The sequence below is a fragment of the Manacus candei genome, unplaced genomic scaffold, assembly GCF_025592945.1.
Source record: "Manacus candei isolate 608988 ecotype Guabito, Panama unplaced genomic scaffold, ASM2559294v1 h1tg000014l, whole genome shotgun sequence".
Taxonomy (NCBI): Eukaryota; Metazoa; Chordata; class Aves; order Passeriformes; family Pipridae; genus Manacus; species Manacus candei.
This window is the reverse complement of record NW_026138062.1, coordinates 39,972,287-39,998,423: the sequence shown is the minus strand read 5'-3', so window position 1 is coordinate 39,998,423 and position 26,137 is coordinate 39,972,287. Positions and strand designations below refer to the sequence as shown.

The following is a 26,137-nucleotide window of genomic DNA, read 5'->3' as shown; positions in this document are numbered from 1 at the left end:
CTGCCTTGATTGTGGTAAGGGTAAGAATGACCTTTGTGTTGGTTTTGGCTGGGATAAAAATTTTCTTCATAGTAGCTTCTCACCCCACCCCACCAGCGAGGAGGCTGCGGGTGCATAATGTGTTGGGAGGGACACAGCTGAGACAGCTGACATCAACTGACCCAAGGGATATTCCATACCATAGGTCTTCATGCTCAGCATGTAAAACTGGGGAGAGAAGAAGGAAGCAACGGGGACATTCAAAGTGATGGAGTTTTTTCTTCCCAAGTCACCTTTACACATGATGGAGCCTTGCTTTCCTGGTGATGGCTGAACACCTACCTGCTCATGTGAAGTGGTAAATTAATTCCTTGTTTCCCTTTTGCTTCTCTTACCTATTAAACTGGTTTTTATCTCAACCCACAAATTTTCTCACTTTTTTCTTCTGGTTGTCTCCCCCATCCCACTGGGAGGGAGTGGGCAAGCAGCTGTGTGGGGCTGAGTTGCTGTCTGGGATTAAACCACGACACCCTGAACTGCATATGTGCCCATGTGAGTACAGTTTTGAATTTGCTGCCTGTCTAGCTAACAGGTTATCTGTCCCTTTTGCAAGCATCCTATTTCATCAAAGCTCTGCCATTATGTGTAAGTTTGGCTTGGCTCCCTCTTGCCAAGTCCAAGCTGTCTCCTCCCTGCTCCCACTCTCTCAAACGAGAGAAAAAAAAAGAACCACAGAAAAAACGAAGTCGGAACGAAACAGAATTATATAAAAAAACATGTATTTACATATATATTTACAATTATATATACAATTTGAATATATTACACACACAATAGGGAGCTCCCGGGGTGGGGTGGGGGAGGAAAAGAGAGGGGGAAAAAAGGATAAAAAACACTAAAGAAACCACCCCAAATATCCTCCAAATATCCCGTTATTAGAGAGCAAGGAAATAAATACAAAAAAATGAATTAAATACTTCCCTGAATGAGACAGCAGAACCGTGCAAAGCACCAACCAACTCCCCACGCCTCCTGAAGGGAGCGGAGGTAATGGCAGGTCCGAGCAGGCAGGCCCTGGCCTATACAGGCAAAGACGTCTGCAGAGAGACCTGTCGCCTTCAGCCAGAAGAGAGAAGGGAGTGAGCTCCCTTATCTACGCCTTATTTATGTGTTGTGTTACGTTAAAGGATGATATGGAATACTTCCTTAGATTTCTGACCCCTGTTGCTAAGGAAGGCCTAAAAAATCCAAAAGCCAACCCTCTGTTTGAAACCTGAGATGCCTTGAATTGTGTGAAGGACCCCTGGTGTTTATATTGCATGGCAAGAGCTGAGCTACTGAGGTTATCACCATATTACACCAGCAAAGCTTACTTACACTTGATACTTTTCTCCAAAGAAATTTGGAAATGACATGTTGAGGAGCTTTGAGGCACCCTTGGCTGTACCAATTGCTTCTCCACTTTCTGTATGGAGCATGTGGCTCTGCTGGGCAAACAACTCATACAGACACCTAATTCTGGTGTCCGTGTTTTGCATTGAGTCTCCCTGTTATCATGTTTCAGTTTCACATTGGTTGTTAAGGGAAAAAAGTGCCTTCCTGGCTGCAGACCATAAAGACAGAGCTGAGCTCAATCCTTCTGGTGGTGCCCCTGGGGGGACCAAAAGTCAGCAGCTCAGGCAATTTTCCCCTCTGTCAGTAAGTCTTAACAGGTGTGAGTGGCAGGTTCACTACCTTTGAGTTATAGGGTCCCATAGGACTTCTCTCAGTGATGCACGAGGAGAAATGGAACCAAATCATACATATTCATAGATGTTCAAAATTTTGAGGGCTCTTGGGGTTGAGAATAACCAAACACCATTTTTGTGTTGATGTCAGCAGTAGTTACCCAGTAACCCAGCAATCTCTTTACAGTAGTGAGACCAAGGAAAAGTTGAATAGCTGAATATCTCTGACTGATAGCTCAGTCAGAGATGTCATATAGTTAATTAAAACAATGGTCCCCAACTTTCCTGACATGCTTAATGAAGGGAAAACAACTGAACTTGCCCCTGCTATGCCTTGTTCTGGCATGCCACAATGCCACATGTGCCTTGTTCAAGAGCAAAATTCATTATGGTCATTCTTACAGGAAGCTTTACTTCATGGAAAGCAGTGTCAAAAGTATAATTTTGTCATCAATAGTTATTATAAACAATACAGTTCCCCTCTGGGGAATGAAGCCTTGATGAAGGGAGGCACTGTGCATTGAAAATAGAAGGAATGGAGCAGATCTGTCATGCAAGACCACCAGCTCTAGGTGAGCTATAGTGGAAATCAACTCAGCTTCAGTTTGCCTTTGGCTTCTGCGCTTCAGCTGGAAGAAGATAATGGCTTTTAGATTATTATTCAGACTTCAGGATATATCAAACTTGAGTACTTTGTGATATATGTCCATGATAAACCTATGTATTTACCATAAATCTTGTTAAAAAAGGCTGTTGCCTAACACCTTTTGTTATATAAAACATACAAGGACACTCAAAGGGAGATAATCCTTAAAACTTTTAGTTTAGTTCTCAGTGTCAAGGAACTTTTGGTGCTCAGTTTGTGCTTACCTTTCTGTCACATATCAGTAGGGGAAACTCTTTTGTCCCTCCTTCTGGTACCTAAACCAGAAGGACTAGTTTGATGACTAGTCTTTAGTTTTCAGTTTTTCCCATTTATATACTTGACCTCTGGCTTGAGGAGTCAGTAGCAAGATGCATCCCCTTTTATGCTGCAGTTCATTATGTTAACTATTTTCATACATTCATCCCATGTACTTGTTCTCAAGGAAACTGTGATGGGTGTATTTATTTTTAGAAGTAAACAGTGACAAGTATTCCCATATGGAGAATAATAAAAAAGGTGCTTAGTTGAACCTAAATTTTGACTCACAGGGAAATAGATCTTTGCCTATATACTTTGAACTTCTAAAGTGGCAATTTAGAAGACAATTTAAGATGGTATTGAAAAGGATTTTCAATGGCTGCTATGTCTGTCAGACATCTAATTGTCTATGACTTTTCTCTGGGAAAATGTTATGCCTCTAACTGGTCTTTAGTACCTTTGAAAATATTCCCTTACCTAGTTATGTGCCATATACACTGTGTGGAAATAATTCTCATTAACCCAAAGATGATTTACTTAGCTTAGCCTAAATGCAGCCATTTAAAAGGCGCACAGCTCCAAAGAGCACTGCCTGGTAAGACATTTCTGTAAAGCACTAGAGGCAGGGATGAATCCCACTTGGAAACCCATATAAGACAGAGCACTGCTATTTGAATGGTAAAATGAGCAAAATTATTACTTTGAGGAAGCAATGGAAGTTGGCACTACAGTGTGTCAGAGAAAGGTTAAGTGATCTAAAGACTGCAGGTCTATTTAATTAAGTAAATAGATAATCAATCACAAAGAATAACAATCTTAAATAATAGGCTTATAAGCCTTGCAATTTTATTCCATGGATTCTGGTGTTGTCCTATTTTCATTATGCAGAACCAGAGATTTTTGCTGAGGAATCAATTCTCAGCAGGACAGCGGTTACAAGCTCCTGGCAATTTAAGGAAAAACATGTCCAGATGCTCAGAATAGGTTTGACACTTCAAGTGAAGAGAGAGATACAGTACCACCCAGTCCCGAGTGTGCCAAGCTCATGGATGATTCTGAAATTTTAAGTTCCAGAAGGTAACAAATATTCTCGGGACTTTTCATTGTTTTCTGAATTCTGTAACTGCTTCATTCATATTTTCAGGCTGAAAGGTTGAAGCTTGCTTTATATGTTTTTGATCAAAAACTGAGCTTCTGCTATAATTGTAGAGCTCTTGTAGCTCAGTTCAAATTAAAATACCAAACTGCAGAACCTCTGAGATAAGATCACGAGGGCTAATGAGAAAGTGAGCTGTTAATAAATTCCAGGGAGGAGACACAACAATAAATTCAAGATGATAGGAACCATTTTTAATGGAGATGTCTGAGACCTGATGCTAAATTCTGAAGTCTTCAACAGATTTATTATAACTCATGTACAACCCAAAAATATTCATCCTCTGCATCCCATAATGATACCACCTTTTCCATAATGATGGGTATCCAGAGGTTGGAGAAGGTGGTTGGGGCTCCTCCACCTACTGGTGTGCCTCACTGTTCCTCCTGGTGTGGGGATAAATATTAAATCACAAAATTTTACAGTAATGACATCATAAAGAATAACACCTCAGACACACATCCTGTGATGATAGGATGGCAGAAAGGTTGCCTTAGGACCTTTGTTTTCAGAAAAGAATTAAAAATATGTGTACATAACCTTTATAGACATTTGGGCTTCATTCTGCTTTTTTTTTTTTTTTTTTTTTTTGATCCAAAGAAGGGAACTTTCTGTAATTCCTGGTTACTTGGTTAGCCTGCTGTGCTATTTATCCAGTAATAGACTGGTACTAAAGAAACTTTCTAACTCTAAACTGCTTTGGTAAAAGTTAGTCTTCCTGGTCCTTCTCTGAGCAGCATTGGAGAAGTGCTGCTTGTTCTTCTGGAAGTAATGCTGTTAGACCTGTAATATTGCTGATTTAGTCAAAGCAGATCATAAATTTTCAATGTAGGTCTCTGAAACTCTTCTCTTTACACTCCTGTGTATGCCAGATCTGCAATTCATCTATATGGTCTTAATTTGTTGTGTGGGAAATGGGACACAAACCTCCTTCCTAGTGCAGAGGGAGCAGGAAAGTTTTCTTTGTGAGAGTCCATGTGTCACTCCTATTATTGAATGTATGGCTGACATTTCAAAATGCATGACCAATTCTGGTTAATTCTTGACTGGACCACTTACATAAACAGTTGATGCCTAACATAAGGAATACAAAATTGGACCTTTGTCTTTTCTGAAATTTAGAGAGAAAGTCTGATAAAAGTGCATTTAAATCTCAGCTCAGTAACATCAAAAAGCCACAACTCCTTCACAAATTAGAATTCTTGTAAGTAAAGGTTTTTTGCTAAATTACAAAGCTGTTCAAAATGCCAACCTATAAAACAGTATCTAACGTAAACATTTTGCTATAAACTATTTAAATTGACTGTCTTGAAAGCTAGGCAGTCCTCCATTTGGAAGCTGTATGGGCTAAGTTTTCTGTCCAGTAATACTTCTGGACAGATTTTCCATTTTTTCTCCTAGGTAATAGCATGCTGGGGAAAGAAAAAGAAAAAGAAAAAGAAAAAGAAAAAGAAAAAGAAAAAGAAAAAGGAAAAGGAAAAGAAAAAGAAAAAGAAAAAGAAAAAGAAAAAGAAAAAGAAAAAGAAAAAGGAAAAGGAAAAGGAAAAGAAAAAGAAAAAGAAAAAGAAAAAGAAAAAGGAAAAGAAAAAGAAAAAGAAAAAGAAAAAGGAAAAGGAAAAGAAAAAGAAAAAGAAAAAGGAAAAGGAAAAGAAAAAGAAAAAGAAAAAGAAAAAGAAAAAGAAAAAGAAAAAGAAAAAGAAAAAGAAAAAGAAAAAGAAAAAGAAAAAGAAAAAGAAAAAGAAAAAGAAAAAGAAAAAGGAAAAGGAAAAGGAAAAGGAAAAGGAAAAGGAAAAGGAAAAGAAAAAGGAAAAGAAAAAGGAAAAGAAAAAGGAAAAGAAAAAGAAAAAGAAAAAGAAAAAGAAAAAGAAAAAGAAAAAGAAAAGAAAAAGAAAGCACTGACTGAAAATTATGCAATTTCAAAGCATAAGAAATACCGTTCTGTAGATCCAGTGAGGGCAGTAGGGGCATCTTCTGTTTAATCTAAGTTGACTTTTCTCTCTCAGTTGTAAATCACACCTGATCCTGAGAAGAGCTGAGTTTTCATCCTCTCCTGTTCCTGGCAAAATTAATGGAAGTTATCCTGTTGTATTATGAGGGTTTGTGAGCTTCAACTGTATTGTATGCTCCAAAATAACTTAACTGGCACTGAAGACACTGGATTCCTGGTATCCCAGAAGAGTTACATTGCTGTGCCCTCTTTATCTACTTTATATCTTGGACTAAGCCTCCTGTTTCATCTCTCAGTAAATATCTAAACCCCTATCTACTGTGAAATGAAATAAAATAAACATTGAACTACATGAATCATGACATATTTTTATAGAATGACTGTTCTAAAAAGGAAGAAAAAGAACTTTGCTTTTACCCTGATATTACCAATACCTGATGTTGGAAGGTCTTAGTGCTCAGATCACCAGTCAAGCCTGAGTATCTCCTAGAGCAGGATGCTTGCAGGTAATCAAGAAATTAATTACAATGCTATTAGGGAAACATTGTAACTCTAACTTCTTTGCTAAGGTGATAAATAAACACCAGAATTTTAGAGTCCTTTTTTAACAATGTAATTGGGAGAAAATATAAGAGTGGGTGGTAACAGGAAGACAAAACTTACAAATTTTTTATCATTATTTCCTCTGTCTTTTTAAAAACCTCGTCTTTCTGCATTTTGGGTTCTTCATAGTCTATTAAAAGCTATTTTTGGACTTGGGGAAGAAGGAGGTTGCATTTTTGTCCATGGATCCAACTCCATGGCCACTGTGCTGTTTCTGAGCTGAATCTTAAGCAGTAAGAAGCACCACAAGGTGGGACGCTGCTAAAATCTGTGGTAATCCCAGTATTTGGGATCAATTCTCATGGGACCTGGTAAAGGGAAGGGGGAAGTGAAAAGAACATCTGCTCTAGTTTATACTTAATTATGGTCCAAACAACTGCTTGTCTACAGGCCTCTTTTAGAGTATTTCCCATGGCATGGGTTATTCAGAAGTAGGCAGCACACAACACAATTTTAATTCCTAATTTATCCAGTCAGTCACTAAGTCTTCCAACTTCTATTTTTAAAAACCTCCAACACTCTCACTAATTAGGACTTTCTTCTACCTCCAGCTGTTAATGGGCAAAAAAATGGCCAATTTGAAATATGTCTAATCAGAGCACTGCCTGATTTTGTCCTCACACAACAGCTATTACCCTAAGGGACAAATTATGTCTTCAATTGCACAAACTCATCCTGTTCAGCAACAACTTGACAGTCCATCCATCAGAGGGAAAATATATATTGCAATTAGCTGCACAGATTACATATTTATTCCTTTTTTTCTTAACCTTTATTTATTTTGCATATATGAATATACATGTGCAATTATTTATTTATTGTGAGTTTGGTTTGTAGTTTATTTTTTACTCTAACAGTGCTGTTTTCTTTAAGACACTTCCCTTTATGTCTGTGTACAAGCCTAACAGGAACCTTGAAGAAAACCACTCTCTTTAAACATGTTTCACAGAACATATACACATGAACCCAAGCTACTCTGTAGTTGCAAATTAATCTTAGAATAACTGTGTTTATTGACTTTTAAAGTTTGATAATCTCTCCAGTATGACCACAGGCTTCAGGCCCTCTGCCACAAAATTGTGCACCATCTCTTGTGGAGGTGCAGATTAAGCTTCATAGACTGCTCAGGCTAAGAGGGCAGAGATAACATCCAGGGTGGTGTGTGGATTTCCTCAGACCATGAATCCTGCCTGTATTGTGGTTAAATGACATTTTGCAGCAGCAGAAGGATGTATTTTGGAGGAAGCGGTAGGGAAGGAGAAAGGAAAGCACCAGGGCTCACTTGTGTGTGGAGGCTGGGAAAGAGGGTTTGGAGCATTTGTGGTCTAAGGAAAGGTGCTGGAGGCACAAGTTATCCCTAAAATGAAGGTGTGGAAAAGGAAAGGCAGGGTTGGCTTGTTTTGATCAATACTTATGCAAGAAACTCCATTTCACCTCTTATCTCAGTGTCTGCTGCTACTCTTTTACTTGTTATGGACTATTAATTGGTGAAATTTCTAAGGCCTACATAGAGGAAGGGAATGAGAAAACCAGTGCTTGGAGTTTGAATTTCTAGTAATTCTGAAGCTGATTTCAAAATACGTTGCATTAGGGTGGCAAAAGCTGCTGAAAATGAGGGCAAACTGACTATCAGTTAACTTAGAGCTGTGTTCAGTGAAAGAAAGCTGAATGTAAACTCCTCACACCAAAGAAAGTGACAATAACTAACACTTCACAGTCATTTAATTGCAATGTTCCCTTTTGTCTAGCTTTTGCCCTAGTGTTTTCCTAATACTGAACTACTTCTTACATCACCAAATTCAGCTTTCTAATCATTGTGATATGCTCTCTCTTCAGTGCTAGATTCACAGGTAATTTCAGGGTCACAGCCAGGTTAAAGGTAGTTGTACTTTAGCTTTGAAGATGTTAGTATATCAGATGGGGTAGGAGCTTTAATACAAACATCTGCTTTCAGAGATATCTACAATTCGAACCAGGAGGTAATCTCCACAAGATAATATGTGTCTGGAGGTATAATGGTCCAGAGTCTCACTGGATATCAAAGCCCATCTAGGCATCCAGCTCTATGGCTGTTACCTAAGTGTGTAAAGTGTCTTGCAAAGTTGGAACTGAGAAATCAAAAGTTTGTGGAATTAGGTGGGAGGGAAGGGGAGACGTGCATTGTTACTAGGTAATCCTGCTTTACCTTAGAGGAATATTCCAGGATTTCAAAACATTTCTGTCCATGATGATCTTTTCCAAATTAGTAACATTACCAAGAATTTCACAGAAGTCTCACTGGTACTGTGAAAAATGTTGGACTTCTGGTGATCTACATACTAGACAAAAGGTTTGCATTATCTGACAAACATATAAAACTGATTCTGCACCTTCAACCATCTGACTGCTTTCAAGTCTTTTTAATAACTAAAATGCAGTCTATCCTTGTGGTTTCTGTTCAATCTACCAGTGCAACGATGACTTGGTATGTAGGCAGAACTGCCACTACCTAGATGGATCAGTGACAGATTAAACACAATCCAGAAGTAACTATTCACGGTTTCCAGATGAAGTTGAAGCAGCCACCCTTTACTCTTTGCTACGTGTTTGTGGGAAAGAAATAGACTTGAATTGGTAAATGAGGAAAGACTGTGGTCTGAGCTGGTCTAGCCTCTCAGTTCAATGCTTGGAAGAGCTTTCCTAAGATGGCTTATGGTGAGCCACAGGCTTTGTCATCAGAGTTGTTTGTCAGGAAAAGTTACCTGCATCCTGACAGGGTGGGAAGAACAGTCAGGCAAGCAGCAACAGCATTAAAATGCAAAGTGTATTTAGCATAAGCTGTCAGATAGTGAAATACTGCTCTGTTGTTGCTCCTGACTGCAATTGCACTTGCCATCAATTTGTATTCCAGCTTGTAAATTAATCTATTAGTTATATTTCTGTCAAAACAGGAACCCAGTTAATGCAGATTGTAACTAACATATAGTATAGTTTTCTTTCCTTTTTTTGTATAACAGAATTTTTTGTGATTTCAACCAATTAATATTTGATCTTCTTCCATCCATGACTTCAACAAGTGTCCCTAATCCTTCAGAAACCAATATAAAAGAATGTTAATATTTGTAGATAGAAAGAACTCTGCTCAGGATTTTTGGCTAAGAAAACATTTTCTTACTAGGAAAGAAATAATGTAAGTTACTTTTTTTTTCAAGGAAACTGTCACTGAACAGAGTTGTTCATAGAATATCAAGAACAATTTGACTGATAATCACTTTTCATTTGCTTGCAGATAAAGCAGTAGAGATGAAACTGCCTGAACTTTTGTCCTAATCCAAAGTTAAAAAAAAAATCCAGGTAATTTTTTATTCAGGTTTGCAGTTTCTGCTAATTCTAGATTTGTGATGTGGTTTGCATTTTGTGGCTCATTACAAAACCTGTTAAATCCACGAAATCCAGGAAGGGACTCCAGTCCTGGGCAGGGAAGGAAAGCAATTGCAGTGGGTACCAACTCCAACTGAAATCCCTGTGAGTACTTATGTTTATTGTGACCCAGACCAGCCATGGTGAAAAATGCTTTCTTCCATTTGTTGATAGTCCTAGGCTTTTCAGAAATGTGGAAAAATCTGGTGGAAAGTGTTTGTATCATGTGCATGTGACAGTCTTCTTAATCGTGACTTCACTCAAGGATCAGGTTTTTCTGTTTTCAATCAGTTCTTAGTTCCCACTGAATGGTATCTTAAGATTTCTCATGCCACCTGGTAAAGCATCCTAAGATTCTTAAGAAATCCTAAGATTTCTCTTGCTGCTACAGGGCTTTTAAAGTGCCTTGCATTTTCGTTTGTCAGGAACAGCATTTATGCTAGAGATCTGCAGCCATGAGAAGTCCAGAGGAGAGCCTAAACCATCTGTTATAAAGTATGGTTGTGACAATTCTATCTGTATTCTGCTGACAGTACTGTATGAATATAGGCTTTCTCCCTCAGAGTCTCTTTCCTCTATACTATTGATGTAGTTATATATCCTGATATACCAATCCTCCACCATCAACAAAAGTGCATGAAACACACTAGGTCACATGTTTCACGTATGTTTCTTACAATTTTTGATATAGATTGTGTGTAAATCAAGCTATACATGTACTCAGCTCCTGGGCCCCCAACATAAGAAGTACATGGTCCAGAGGAGGGTCATGGAGATGACCGGGTGGATGGAGCACCTCTCCCATGAAGATGGGCTGAGAGAGTTGGGATTGTTCAGACAGAAGAGGAGAAGGCTCCAGGGAGACCTTATAGAAGCCTTCCTGTATCTGAAAGGGGCTACAAGAAAACTGGAGAGGGACTTCTTACGAGGACATGTAGTGATGGGTCCCTTTTTGCCAATTCTGATTCTCAAGCCACACCTGCCTGCAAAAGAGCTGGCAGGGGAGGGCAGCCTATGGCAATACTGATGGTGATGCCTAGTTTATTAGATACTGAAATACTTTTTCTATAATGAGATAGTTTGTATCTTCTATTTGAAGCATGGGAGTTTATGTCTCTTCATAATTTTCACACTGTACTAGTGCAATTTGGGTATTTTTTTTTAATATTAATTCTAACTATTTTTTTTTTTTTTTTAAATCTTGTTGGTGTCTTGATTTTGGCAATCTTTTTGTGGCTGTTCCCCAGGTTAAGCTGATGTCACAGAAACACCACTGTGTTCTAAAACTTTAGCATCTATCACTTTTCTGTGTGTCTTTCTGTGAATATGCTCATGATGCTAGAAAAAAGTGTCAAGCTGGGAGACTTTTTCAAAGAATCAACCAGGTTGGAAAAGACTACTGAGATCATCAAGTCCAACCCATGACCCAACACCACCCTGTGAACTAGCCTGTGGCACTAAGTGCCAAATCCAGTCTCATCCTAAATACCTCCAGGGATGGTGACTCCACCACCTCCCTGGGCAGCCCATTCCAGTGTCTGATCACTCTCTCTATAAAGAATTTCTTTTTAATGTCTAACATAAACTTCCCCTGGTACAGCTTAAGACTGTGCCCTCTTGTCCTGTTGTTGGTTGCCTGGGAGAAGAGACCAACCCCCACCTCGCTCCAACCTCCTTTCAGGGAGTTGTAGAGAGTGATGAGGTCTCCCCTGAGCCTCCTCTTCTCCAGGCTAAATAACTCCAGCTCCCTCAGTCGCTGCTCATAGGACTTGTGCTTGTGTCCCTTCACCAGCCTTGTTGCCCTTCTTTGGACACTCTTCAGCACCTCAATGTCCTTCTTAACCTGGGGACCCAGACCTGGACACAGTACTCAAGGTGTGGCCTAGCTATTGTCGAGTGCAGGGGAAGAATCACTTCCCTGGTCCTGCTGGCCACACTGTTCCTGATGCAGGCCAGGATGCCATTGGCCTTCTTGGCCACCTGGGCACACTGCTGGCTCCTGTTCAGCTTCCTGTCAATCAGAACTCTCAGGTCCGTTTCTACCTGGATGCTCTCCAGCCACTCTGTGCCCAGCCTGTAGTGCTGCAGGGGATTTTTATGGCCAAAGTGGAGGACCTGGCACTTGATTTTGTTGAACATCATACCATTGGATTCAGCCTATTTATCCAGCCTGTCCAGGTCCTTCTGCAGAGCCTCCTACCCTCCAGCAGATTGACAGTCTGCCACAACTTGGTTTCATCTGGAAATTTCCTAATGGTGCACTCAATCTCCTCGTCCAGATCATCAATAAAGATATTAAAGACATTAAACAGAACTGGGCCCAACACTGATCCCTGGGGGACACCACTAGTGACCGGTTGCCAACTGGACACAGCACCGTTCTCCACCACTCTCTGGGCCCGGCCCTCCAGCCAGTTCCTAATCCAGCACAGAGGGCCCCTGTCCAAGCCGTGGGCTGATAGATTTTTCAGGAGTGCACTGTGGTGTCAAAGGCTTTGCTGAAGTCCAGGTAGACACATCCACAGCCTTCTCCTCATCCACCAGGCGGGTCACCTGATTATAGAAGGAGATCAGGTTGGTCAGACAGGACCTGCCCCTCCTAAACCCGTGCTGGCTGGGTCTGATCCCTTGTCCATCCTGTAGGTGCTGTGTGATTGCACTTAGGATGATCTGCTCCATAACCTTGCCAGGCACTGAGGTCAGGCTGACAGGCCTGTAGTTTCCAGGGTCCTCCTTGCAGCCCTTTTTGTGGATTTGTGTGACATTTGCCAGCTTCCAATCACCTGGGACCTCCCCAGTGAGCCGGGACTGGTGATAAATGATGGAGAGTAGTTTAGCGAGCTCTTCTGCCAGTTCCCTCATCACCCTAGGATGGATCCCATCTGGTCCCATAGACTTGTGAGGATCCAAGTGGTTTAGCAGGTCATTAACTTCTTCCTCCTGGAAAACAGGGGGGCTATTTGGCTCCCCATCGCTGTCTACCAGCCCAGTTGTCCTGAGGACAACATGTCTTATTGTTGAAAACTGAGGCAAAGAAGGTGTTAAATAGTTCAGCCTTATCCTCATCTTTGATAACTATGTTCCCCCCCATGTCCAAAGGACAAAAGTGTCACAAAATGTTTCTTGGTTTGGAACATGGAAAGTAGCCAGGCTACCCCTGTTTTATCAGTGTTTCCTTCTTTTTTAAAGTTGAATTTCAAAAAAAGACCTGAAACTATAAATTCACTTTTCTTGTTTCCTAGCTTTCTCTGTCTAAATAAACATGTCAATCAGCCTCAGATCCTCTGTTTCTATCTTTCATAGGCCTGTGAAAAGAACAAATGAAAGAAGTTTCTCTCCTCTCCTCTCTCATTGACTTCCTCTGTTTTCTTGAGTCCTAGTCCACAGGGTACGTTTGGAAAGAAATTAAGAGTCCTGACATCTGCTTTTTAGAGATCTGAACCCTTTTAAACTAAATGTTCCCCAGACCTCATGCACTTCCAGGGATGGAGCAGCTACAACTTCTCTGAGCAACCTGTTCCAGTGCCTCATCACTCTCACAGCAAAGAAATAATGGTTCAGTTTGTTAAATGACCCTTAAATTAATTCCAGTGGTGTTAATTTTGACTTCTCATTTGCAGAAAAGTGAGCAAAAAAAAAAAAGCAAATCAGATACACAGACAATTATAATCTGGCTTGCTTGGTAACAGATTTTTCTATGCATTTTTCAGGTTCAAATGGAGTATTCTGATCACTATCATTCTTTCATGCAGTAGCACATTTTTCCATGAATTATGTATTTGCAGAAAGTACCTATGAGTCATGAACGGTGTGCTTAATAGTCAGGCATTTCTTTTTCCTATAAATTGGATAATATGTAAATGAAACAAAGATTGTAAAATTTCATCATCAACCTATTTGGTTGTAGTTTATGGCCCCTCTACGATTCATGTGTATTTTTTTTGTGCTGTTTTTTTACATGTCTTCTTGTATGCAGACTTTATTATATCAAGGTTCCTTTCTAGTTCCTTATGGAGCACTATCAAGATTTCAGTTCAGAACTGCTTATACAGGCAAAACTTGACTTTACCAAGAGATTTCGTTGAGTGAGGTGCACTCATAGTACTTCATTTACCTCTACGAGAAGTTTGAGGGGGGATGGAAGAATTTTGTTACTTTCAAGAGAAGCAACTCTCAGACAATGTGATTAACAAGTGCCTAAAGAACACGTTTATCACTGTAATAAAATATTTTTACACCAAAAGATGTCTGTGTCCTAGAACAAATTAGCTGACAACTTGTTCCCTTCCCAGATCTGTGTGCTGACTTTGTACTTCTGCTGATTTTGTTTCCACTGTAACTGCAAAATGTATTTCATATTGTAGAGCCTCTAATTAGTATATTGAGACTAGAGACATTTTGTCTTCTCTTTAGTCCTTTTGAGCTTCAACTATACTTTAGGGTTAGTATGTGCATTTTTTGCTTCTGTCTATAAAACTCTCTTAATATAAAATTAAATATATATTAGAAACTGAAAGAAACAGCCAACAATCTGAAAAAAGAAAATTTGGAGCCAATGTGGGATAAGAGCAGTTAAACAAAAAGGATCTTTTTTCATTTTGATGCCTATAACCTGAAGAACTGCAAGGAAGTTGCAAGCCCACATTTCCAAGTCCACACTTGTGTGTTCAGTACGTTCAGTACTGGCAACAGACTGGAAATAGCAGATGTTCCAGAGATGCGTCTAAAAAATCTTTAGCAGAGGGATACAAGGCAAATAGCATAAAGGATGAGGTCTTGTTCTAGCATCTGAAGTGTAGAAATCCACATCTTAATGTTCTGATAACTCGATGGTCTTTATAAGTAGCTGATTCTGGGCTTTAGAAACTCCTTATAGCAATGAATTTTGTAAATATACATTTTATGGGAAACAAAAGCAATCTTTTTTACCAGCTTTGAATTTCTCACTCTCTAAATACAAGCTTCCTTATGCTACAAGACAGAGAGCAGAAGCAGTTGAAGGCGCTTCGGTATTCCATGTCTCATATTCCATGCTGAATTCCAAACAGTTTTGGTAAATAGATACAGGTTAACTTCAAAGTTAAAGACTATCCCAAAGTGACTTCCCTTGTTACTAAGCTATATCCAAAACAAATTTTGGTTTGATGTGTTATGTTCACATTTTGCTTTTCAACTTATTTATCCTGCTGGTAGTACTGAATCAAACTATTAAACTAAATTTCCCTTTGATTCAGTGGGCACAGGTGACATCTGAAGTCTGCACGACATCCTGCCAGAGGAGGTTTGTACCTTGAAGTTTTGTCTTGCAGGGGCACAATAGTACTTTCCTCTCCTTCCCAATGAAACAACATAGCATTGCCTCCCCTTGCCCAAAGAACAAAAAAGTGTTCTTTTGTACATTCTATTCTTCTTTGTACATGAATTAAAAATCAATTGAAGTTGCCTGACTGGCAGCAACTTCAAGACAAGAGCATCTTGCTGGCTATAAAACAGCATGCAGAGCACTGCTGGAAATCTCTCCACCCCACTGCGAGTCTTTCTGAGAGTTTTTTACTGGTTCCCCACGTTAAGACTGGTATCTTTTTTTTTAGTAGAGGCTAGTTTTAGTGGTACCTTCTGTAAAGTGAAGCCACAAGACTCCTTTCAATAAACCACTGAACAGCTTTTATGTACCTTTTCATTTTTATCATTGTCAACAGGAGTTGACACCAATAATGGCCAAACTTGCTGTTGTTCAGACATTATTGGCTATGTCCCCAGCACTCTTAATGGCTACTGAGGTGTCATTCAGTTCCAAAGGAACCTAGGGCTCATCTATCACTTTAAAATTGGTCAGCTATTATAATTGCACAGCTGACTCATCAGGGACTGTAACAGTCTTCAAAGACAGTTAACAGGACCAGTAAGGACTAAAAGACATTCACTGCTGCACAGTCAGTGGAAAACTTTCACTATGTGGAAACCAGCATAGACCACAGCACTGGGATTGGGATGGATCTCAGTTCCTGAAATCCAGAACTGGGTTCCAATGAAACTTTATTCATTATACACTTAGGTTCCTAAATCTTTTCCTTTGAATATGCTTCCAAAGCTTTCTAATCACTCCACATTTGCATACAGGAATCCATCATAAAGTCCTATCTCCTCCCAGCTATGTTTATAAAATGGTGGGAGCCATAAAATTATTTAAAAACAATGTGCAAATGCTTAATAGGAATGGTTTTTTGGGTAAGAGTCTCCTATTTTGTAGCCCCAAAGAAAAAGGGAAATTCTGATACATTCCTGTGTAAAGCAATTCCAGTTGCTTCTGCTGACTACCTGGCTATTGCAGATTGCTTTTCTGAGGTATTCTGTTCATAATAACAGCAACCATTGGGTTTCCCATTGGTTCCAGTCATATAAAACATTTGTGCTATGATATCCAACTTACAGGCAAGGAAAACCATGCTGAAGCTTGGTCTGAAGTCTATTTATCTTCCCAAATAAAGTGAGCCAATACAGCCACAAGAAAACATGGTGATTGGAACTATGGCAGAATTTGTATTATCTCTGAGATCTTAAAAAATTAAATATACCAGTTAGGCTCATCAAGATCTTACCCTTGAGACAGTCTATCACTTTTTTCTTCCATTGATGTGATGACTTTACTTCAGGTTGATAGTTGAGGTCAGGAAGCCAGAAGAGATGATTGCAATGGCTGCCTGGCTCTTCAGTGAGTCTTTTAGGATGGCTGAACCAAGGCTTCTAACACAGAAAAAAAAACTTTTCAAGAGTTCTTTTTATTAGAAAATGTGAGGTTAAAATTAAACCTGAGACTGAAAAAAAGTACCTCTTAACTAACTGGAGCTGCACCAACTTCAATTTTTTTTCATATTGCTTGTTGAAAAGTGCCCAAAGAGTTAACGTACCTTTTTAAAGCAACTATTACAGGCAACATTTTATCAGTTTTTTCTTATTCGTTCTGCTAAGATATTCACCTGAAACTCATTCCTCCAGCTATTTGTAGCTCCCTGACTTGAAAATTGTTCAGTACACAATTTTTTCTGCTAATTTTACATTGTCCCTCTTTGCTGAAATGTGAAAGAGACCTATCAGCAGAAACAATTATTGTAGCTTTCCCTTCCAACTTAAGAATATAATTGTTATTCTTTTAGTTTTTCTGGGTGCTCTGGAAACTCTTAATTGACTTTTAATTAATAGTCAAGCTAAATACAAGCTGAATATTGTTTAACTGGCATATATACCTTTAGGATTTACACACCACCACTAACCCATTTCAAACTGAGCATGCTAAATATTATACAGAGTTATTCAGAAAAAAGGAAAGCTCAGAAGGGCAAAAGTTGCAGTCATATGATTCCTGGGAACTTATCAAACAGAAACAAAGTCTATTAAAAAAACCCAAGGTTATTCCTTTGCCCAGGCTAATCTGTTGTGCTCTGACAGATCAAAACTTGAAGGTACAAACACAATTTTGGAACAAAGAACTGCCGAAAGCTGTGCATTTGCAAAAGTGGAGCTGGCAAAGCAGGGAAGGTCAGCAGACTGGGCTTAGCTTTAGATGTGTGTTTTTAGACTACTTCCTCACATTCAGTTTCTTATTTAAAAATATATCTGTAGCCATGGAATTTTTGCATGAAAGGACATTACTTCAAAGCTTTACATAATTTGCGTTCCTCTCCCTCTGATCTTTCTGTTGGCTGCTTACAAAGAAATCCATAATAAATTATCACTGGACTAACCAGGAAAAGGCAAGAATGCCAATGATACATTTTGACATTTACAGTATCTCCTATATTTCATCCTTATATCCTGAGATCTCAAAAAATTTCAAACATTTTCATATAGACCACCTACAAAACTGTACCCACAAAGCAAATATTGAAATACTTATGCATTCAGAAGCTGTGAATGCTGTTCAGGATACCGGATCCAGACTTCCAGAAGAATTCCTCTGCATAAGCCTGCTCCCTCCTGCCTTTTTTCTTCAGAAGCCATCAGATATGGGTAAAGTGAGGGTTCTTGTAGTTTGGCCACATGGTGAACACTCAACCTGTTAAGTGACAGGTTTGGGTTGAAGAACCTGACCACTTTGATTGAAAGAGCTTAGTCAGTTTGATTTAAAGATCCTGCTTATGGTTAATGGCAATGAAAAGAACCAATAACACGAAGTTACGTCCCCCATGTTATTTGTTTTTAAGCTGCAAGATTCAATGCTTCTGAATAGTATTCATCCCAGGTAAATGCTCTCTGTACAGTTATTCAGCCAAGCAAACTAAATTTTCAAGAGAGATTTATGAAAGTTCTACTCCCATTAAAAGAATTTCAGTGGATGGTTAGACACTCTTTGTGTTTGTGAACCTCCCCCTCTAAGTTCTGCATGGCCATATGGTGGCTCAGCAGCATGGTATAGGACCAAGAATTGTACTTCTCACACTCTCTGTATCCTCTTTTCCTCAACCATATAACTTTATCATCTATAACTCCTCTGCAACTTCATCAGGGATGATTCACTTCTGTAACTTTTCTAAAGAGTGAGACTGCATTTAGGGGTATATATATATACAAACATATATATAAATATGTATATAGAGATAGATATAGATATATACATTAGCATAGCCCAGTATCTCAAATGTGTTTTGCTTCATAAAGCTCTTAGGAACTTAAAGGAGTCTGGGCATTACTTGCAGAGTCCAGTGGAGCATACAAAAAACAGACCTAAGGGGTTGATCATGCCTTGGAAAGTCTTTCTGATGATTGTAGAAATTTCTTTTTGAGCCTTCATAGAAAGGGGGCTCAGATGTATTAACTTCTATGAAATTGTCAGTTTCTTCTATGGTAACATTTCAGAAATGTTTTTTATTATCAAAGAGCCTGAATACCCAGCCTATGTCTGTTATTTTCTACACTATTTTAATTGTTTTCATTACATAGGTCAGGTTAATCTGCCAGTGAATGATTATTAATATGGTTTGATGTCATCTTTTGTGGTGTGAATTTTGATTTCATGGCATGCCAATTTCCCTGTAATGACTCTGGTTTCAAACTGGAGAAAAAGGAAATCAGAATGAATCAAAAGTTTTTATGGACCAAAGAGATTTTCTTTGATTTTCATGGGACATGGTTATATATTCATAGGCAGAATTGGCTGTGCAGCAATCATCTGGCATTTTGCAGCCCTCACACTACTTGAATACAGAAAATGAGAAAGAAGTTTCTGCAACTTAAATAGGTCTCATTACTAAGTGATGCATGAACACTCTCATGTGCACAGGCTGCAGCACCTAGGAGATATGAAAAATTAAGAATGGTATAAAATTAACACAGAGCTTGCTGTTCCTGTATCTCTTAGGATGTAATTTAATGATTAATTCTCCTGAGTATAGACTGTGTCAACTGATCAATGCAGATGAAAGCTGTTGACTGGCTAATACCTGCAGTGATGGTTTGAAAAGTGGATGGAGTTAGAAAGTCTTAAGCACCAGAAGTAAAACTTGATTACATTAACACAGACTCTTTTTGCTTCACTCAAAGGAAGTCTAGTGTGCCTGTGGAAAACAGGAAACACACTCACTGCAACAGGTATCCTGTGCAACCCCAGTTAAGTCAGTAGGGTTTGATGGGACATCAACCCATGTTGACTATGACCCTGTATCTTCTGTAAATTGTCTTATCCATTACCTCCCATGTGAGAATATAATTTTCTGTACCTGTCGCCATATATCTTCCCTCTGCCTTGTTTGTGATAGCCTAAAGTTGTCAGTTTGGACTTAGAGCAGGCAATCATAAGGATTATGGTATCTAAATGTCTTTCACTGATATGTTGAGAAACATGCAGCAAGTAACTCAATTTTCCTATCTGAAAATATCTGCATGTTTTCTGTTTGTATGGTGCAGTGCTGTTTAAAGAATTTATTAATAAGTAAATTTGCGTATACAACGTCACCATGATGCAGATTGACTTGAAATCCTTAAAACTTAAGTACAGTATTGGACCTCATTTAACAAAAAAAAACCCAAAAACCAAAGCCCAACAAAATCAGGGTAGTTCCAATCATAACATTAGGAAGCATTTCTTTACTTAGAGGGTGAACAAACACAGAGACGGGCTTCCTGGAGAGGTGATCGATGCCCTGAGCTTGTCAGTGTTTAAGAAGCATTTGTGCATGCTTTTTTTTTAATAACACGCTTTTATGTTTGATCAGCCCTGAAGTGGTCAGACAGTTGGATTAGATGATTGTTCTAGGTCTCTTCCAGCTGGAACTATTCTATTCCATTCTATTCAATGTTTCATTCAAGGTCAGCTACTGACCTTTTGCCCCCAGCTGCTGATTTTAAGTTGATCTGAGAGCTCTTGGTGAATCTTCATTAGGAAATGTTCTTGATTAACATTGCTTTGTTGGTCAGTGTTGCTCTTGCCCTTTATCAGTTTGTCTCTATCAGTTGGTGCTACTCTGCATCTCCAGCTACTTATTTCTCATTCCACTGTTTTCTGTTTTTCTTCTGTGATCTTTACAGTCTTAAATTGCACTTATATACATTTCACAGTTTTCCATGTATTACACTATGGTTACTTCACGGACTATTACTTGCATAAGCTTTCAAATTACTCTATGGATTAAAATCTCTTTTAGATGAAGACTGCAGTAAGGCATACTCATTTGGGAAGTCTTATCAGGTATTATCGACTTATACACATCCCATTTTTTTTAAAGTCTTCTTTGCTTTTAGACCCTTAATAAAAAACCACATCCCTTATTTTTTTATGCTTAGGAGAATGAGGGTGAATTTAAAATGAACTGTAAAGATGGAATAGAATTAGGAGCAGAAAATGTAAAAGACCTTTTGACTGACAGTATATGCTCAAAAGTGCAAAAAGTAGAGCACAATATGCTGTAGTGTAGTGTGGTGTGGTATATAACTATCTCATGAAAAATCTGTTCTGCTGAGAAATGGCATCCTATTGATGTCAGCTTTGTCATATATACTGAGTTTACTCCTAAACTGGGCAACTTGTTGAAAAGTAGAAATGATTGCCCGATGCACGTTTCCTTCTTGCTACAAGAACATTGTGCAAGCATCATAAGCATTTAGATGTCATCTATGATGGAATCTTCAGAGCAGACCAAAACATACTACCTTGGGCTCAGTCACCTCATCAGCTGCAACCTGAAAGCTTGTTCCACTTTTATATTTGGCTACATACATAAGTTGGGATACAACTGCCTGACATTATGGAATGGACAGCACCAGCAGCAGCACTGTACAGTCCTCTGTGAACTTGGTTGTTTTTTCCAAGAACTGAAGACCGAAAAGGGATTTTAAATACATCTAAGACTTTTTCAAAGTAGCAATACAATCTATATTGGAAAAACCTCTGGCACATGTAATTATTACTCTTGGATGGGTCACTGGAGCACTTGACACAAATTTGCATCCAAAAAGTCAACCCAAACAGTGCCTAACAGCTGCAAAGCAAATAGTAAGCTAGTTCTGGAAAAGATTACATGACAGGAAATCATAAAGAGCTGTTCTGATGCTGACATCTGCTGCATCTGCTTCTGAAATTCTTTCCAAGAATTATCATATTAGGAAGAACAGAAAACTTTATATTTTTTCCTCTTGTTCTGATCAAATTCCTATTTTGATACAAAAGTTGTTTCAGTTAACAGTTACTTAAATAAGAAACATAGATTGTGTTAGGTATCATAGACTCAGCAGCAAGATGGCTCTTGTGAAAGTTTATTGTTAAGCAAAATTAGGTTACTTCATATAAAAAGCCCATTGTTCTGTGTCAAGGCTGATGAATTGCATGCATAGCCTGTCAAAAACCATATATGCACAGGTGGAGGCAGTTTCTGGAAAAGTACTAGTTATAGGGAACTAATCAAGAACACAGATCAAAGATTCTGAAGACATATATCAATTCTTAGATTTATATGCTCTGTGTTTTTGTGTTGATGTGGCTGTCAAAAAGGTGCATGATTTGAGTAGCCTGTTGCCATTTTAGACAAGCTAGGACAAATGGGGTTCAGCATCTTGGTGATAACCTGGAGAGATGCCTAGATACTTGATGCAGGCAGCAATCTCCCAACTACATGACTTCATTAACTTCTCTATCTGATTGATGTTGATGAATGTTGTGGGTTTGGACTTTATTTGCTGTAAGTCACATCAAAGACTTTAAGGAAGAGGAGAGCCTGACAGTAGCTGGCTTTGTCTTCTCTTAGACATCCAGGCTGAGTGGTGCTGTTGTGGAAAAAAAAGACTTCTGGAATCGCAATGTCATACTGGATAAAGTGCAGAAAAACAAGCACCGTTTTTACAGCTTGGAAACTTCTGGAAGTGTATCCAAGGTAATATCTAAAGGTCTGAGCATTTTTTACAGATTTGGTGACAACACTTGACATAGTGAGCCAACCTAGATTTCAGAGCATCACGGTAAGATGGTCCTAGCCAAGAAAATTTTACTCAGTTTTGAGATAGAGAGTTCTGTGCTGGTAAATCTGGAACTGACCTTTCCAATATAATAATAACCCAGCAGTAATTTAAAAAAAAAAATCAGTTAATTATGTGAAGATTTAGAAATTATTGTGGATTGATTTCTAGTACCAAAATCCAGTTTGAGAATGTTTAAAGTCCTTTCTATATTCTCTTGTCTTTTACTAAAACTGTTTTGAGTCCGCATGGGCTCTTACACAACACTGACAAGTTTTTCGAAGATCCAGCTCAGCAGATATTTTTGATTATTTCAGCAAGCCACATCAGGCACTCCGAGTAACACTTGTAAACCGCACACAGTTATGACATTCATTTTACTTACCTTGTTTCAGTCACTACCAGTAAGTAAAAACTGCATATATGAGGATTTTTTTTTTAAGGAAGATCTACTTAAACTACAGGTAGATTATGTTTTTGGGAACCAATTGTGTAAGCTTTACAAGCACACACACTAATGGGTAGTATATTCCCAAACATTCCCTCCAGCATAAATATTGGCAAGATCTAACCAATTTATTATATAATAAAATTTTCATTTACATATACACATTTACATTATGTTTACTTGCATCATATTGATAAATATATTATGATCCTACTGTAGTCATAACAAAATAAAAGCCAGTTTTTGAGATGTCTTCAAGGTCCACTGAATGTTCTCATATTGTCATTGGCTGTTGCTTCATTGACTAAGTTTCCTGGCAGCTTCAAAATAAACAAAACAAGTTCTCATATTGCACAGAGAAGTTGTGGCCATTGAAAATTAATGTTTATATGAATATAGTAAAGAGATTCACACCAACAGTTTCTCTTACACTTCCTGATTTGGCTGTTCTCACAGTTTTGAATGTGTTACATTTATGATCTTATAGCACCAAAAAGCATATTAGATGCTTTCCAAAATGCCTAAGTTCATGGTTGTTTTGACTTCAAGACAAAAAAAGTTGTTCAGATATTTAGATATGAGGAGTTGTTATATAAAGAACCCAGCTGGTCAATAAAATGATTGCATATGATTTTATTTTTTTAATAAAAACCTTTTCTTAGATTTTATTATAACAAATGTAGTTTAAGAAAATCAAGAGATATATTTGTTTCTTCAGAGAATGATCTCAGAATATGTAGGCTTAAGGCATGCTTTTTAAACACCAAGATGTTTGAGATTATTAAGAGAGGATTATACAAAATACTTAGCCAGATGCCTTTCCCAGACTATTTAACACAGGAGTTCCAGTGTCATTTCTGTCCTCATAGTAAATATTTTGTAACCAAGGGTAAGGTCATTGAGGAAGAGGTAGGCTACTGAGTCGTTTGCCTGCAATGATCATAAACATTTTCCAATAAAATTTACAGTACTACCCAGAATACGCATTGATGATTGTCATCCTGTTCTGCAATGTTCCAGCATATTCTTCCATATATTTATAATATTTCTATACTATACATTGTCTTCTTCTTTTATCTGAATATTCTTTGCTATCTTTTAAATGGCATAAGATTAAAGGAGCTCCTTCTTAGATAACTGAGCTCCCCCTTGCAAGGCTTCAATTCATTGTAGGACAGCTGCCTGGGCTATTCTATGTCATTCATCAGAAGCACAGGAGAGATTCATCTTAACTAACTGTAGACATTCCTACTAATAGCTATAGCTGAGTCAGTGTCTCTAGTGTGTTCATAATGACTGGGGGGCAATGGTAATCTGTGGTGTGCATCAGCTGGTCCATTCTAAATATCTACTCAGGACAAAATCCATCACAGAAACACTAGAGATGTTAATTTCTTCACTGATTATGAGAAGAGTCTAAGGCCTCTACATATCTGAATTCAAGATATTGGCAGTCACTTAGATGACTTATTAGTCCCTTGGAGTATATTGTCAGCAGATAATTTGTTCTACTGCTTAGGGTAAAGTGGTACTCACTATGAACATCTTCAGCTGACAGGCAAACCTCCTGTGTAGCATACAACACTGGTCTTTCAGAGTGATAGATGCATTGGGTTTGATTGACAAAGAAGACTGTGAGAAGGATTTTGGTTGGAGAAGTGCTTTAAGGAAAATATGCAAATGTAATTTCTAGCTATATGTATGAGAAAACTTTCAGCTAGCCATATTTTGCTTGGCTTTGGGTATTCTTCAGTAACCCAAAATAAGGATAACCTTAATTTTCAGAGTGCTGTGAGTTTCAATTATCTTGTCTGAAATATCTAATTAATATTTAGGTAAAAGCAACCTGACATTTTGAAATATGCCAAGCACCTAAAGCTCCTTCACAATTCAATGGTACTTGTTAGCCAGAGACTTTAATAGCCAGGCAAAGGAGAGATTTAAGAACTAATTTTAGGCACTGAAGACAGAGTCTGGGCCATAAGAATCTGTAGCATTTCTAAACTAATACAGCTATCTAGGATGAGAGATATTAAGTGACCACAATCAGAACTGATTAAGAAATCTAGGGCTTTCAGAGAGACTTGGTCAGCTTTCTGACCTTTTGATAATGGAAACTAATATTCAGCTATTTCACCATAAACATGTCTAAGAGCAGAACTAAGAATCAGTAAGAGCTATAGCCATGGAACTACAAAGGATACAATGCCTGTAGTATTCTGTAGTAACATATTTAAAAAACAATGATAACATTAACCTGAAATTGACAAAAAATTATTCAAGAGCTTTCCCGGACTAATATAAAACTTTAAAAAATGCAAATTATTTACAACTAAATTTTGCCAACCCATTGTCTTGCACAGAATCTAGAATACAATCTTGCACAGGTCTAGAATTCAGGTTTATTTAGTAGATTAGAAGTGTTTCAATGCATCCCTCATGAGCCCTGCTATAATAAAGACTGAATTATAAATATGCATTTTATGAGGGGTTTTTTTGAGCTTATATGAGAATTTTTGAATTCCATCTTACCAGTGTCCTATTCACAATGATTACAACGTGCTTTAACATGGCCTCAGGGAGGTGTCTATTTATGGTTCATTAATAAGGGCTGTTTTCCAAAGAGCTATCTGTTATATAATTACAAAGAACTCTAAAAAATGATCTCCCAGTTTCTGTGACGGGGTCGTTCAATGTTTTGTGATGGCATTAGAACACATGAAAACATCTGTGCAGCCTTAGCTCCTTACCTAATTAGGCAGATCTTGTATATTTGCTTTTTCTTAAACTATACAAACACATTTTTAAATTTCATTATATTATTTGTAATCTCTTGAGTTTAGGGGTGAGATGTAAATTACAGTGGTTAACCCTTTTTCTATGTGCAGATAGATAACATTTCTCCCTCTTTTACGTGTCTGTGAGTGCCATGCTGGGTGTTGTCTGAGGGACCTTGGGATGTAACTATGCCTGGTATATCAGCAAGTGGAACAATACGCAGCAGGAGCAGCACCTGAGAGAAAAAATTTATTTCTTTTCAAATGTGCATCACATCTGAGAAAAGAAGGAGACCTGACAGTCCTGTGGCTGGGCAGGAGCCTGCTCAGTACACTGGGTAAGTGGAGGTACATCCTGCTGATCTTAGCTAGTACGAAGCACTCAATTATCTGTGTGACTTTGAGCAACGTGCTGGATACCTTTACCAGTCCGTTAAACATTAATGCCAATATATAATTATTCAGCCTACTGTAAAGGGTAGTTCTGTTTGTAATGGGCTTTGAGCTTCTGGAACACAAGCTGCCTAGCAAATGCAAAATATTATGATGGCTCTGAAGTTGAATTGTATATCAAACCATGCAAGAGAAAAAACTCTGCTGGAGACTGCATAGAGCCTCCAAATATGCATTTCTATGTGTGTTTTCCAGGAGCATTTATTGCTTGAGAGTTCCATGTACAGGTGCAAGGAGCAACAGGGTGACCAGGTCTTGTGTTGTTTCTGCTAGTAGCTGATAGGATTACCCATAAAGAAGAA

General features: G+C 38.3%; 2 long non-coding RNA genes across 2 annotated transcripts; both read left to right on the top strand.

Annotated features, from left to right (window-relative positions):
- Positions 1-812: 812 nt before the first annotated feature.
- LOC127467675 (uncharacterized) lies at positions 813-4,209 on the top strand. The gene is made up of 3 exons (XR_007903248.1): positions 813-1,118; positions 2,164-2,278; positions 3,499-4,209. It is a non-coding gene; the product is annotated as an uncharacterized LOC127467675 (long non-coding RNA).
- Positions 4,210-5,665: 1,456 nt separating this feature from the next.
- LOC127467676 (uncharacterized) lies at positions 5,666-9,643 on the top strand. The gene is made up of 3 exons (XR_007903249.1): positions 5,666-6,220; positions 6,447-6,567; positions 9,586-9,643. It is a non-coding gene; the product is annotated as an uncharacterized LOC127467676 (long non-coding RNA).
- The last annotated feature ends 16,494 nt before the right edge of the window (positions 9,644-26,137 follow it).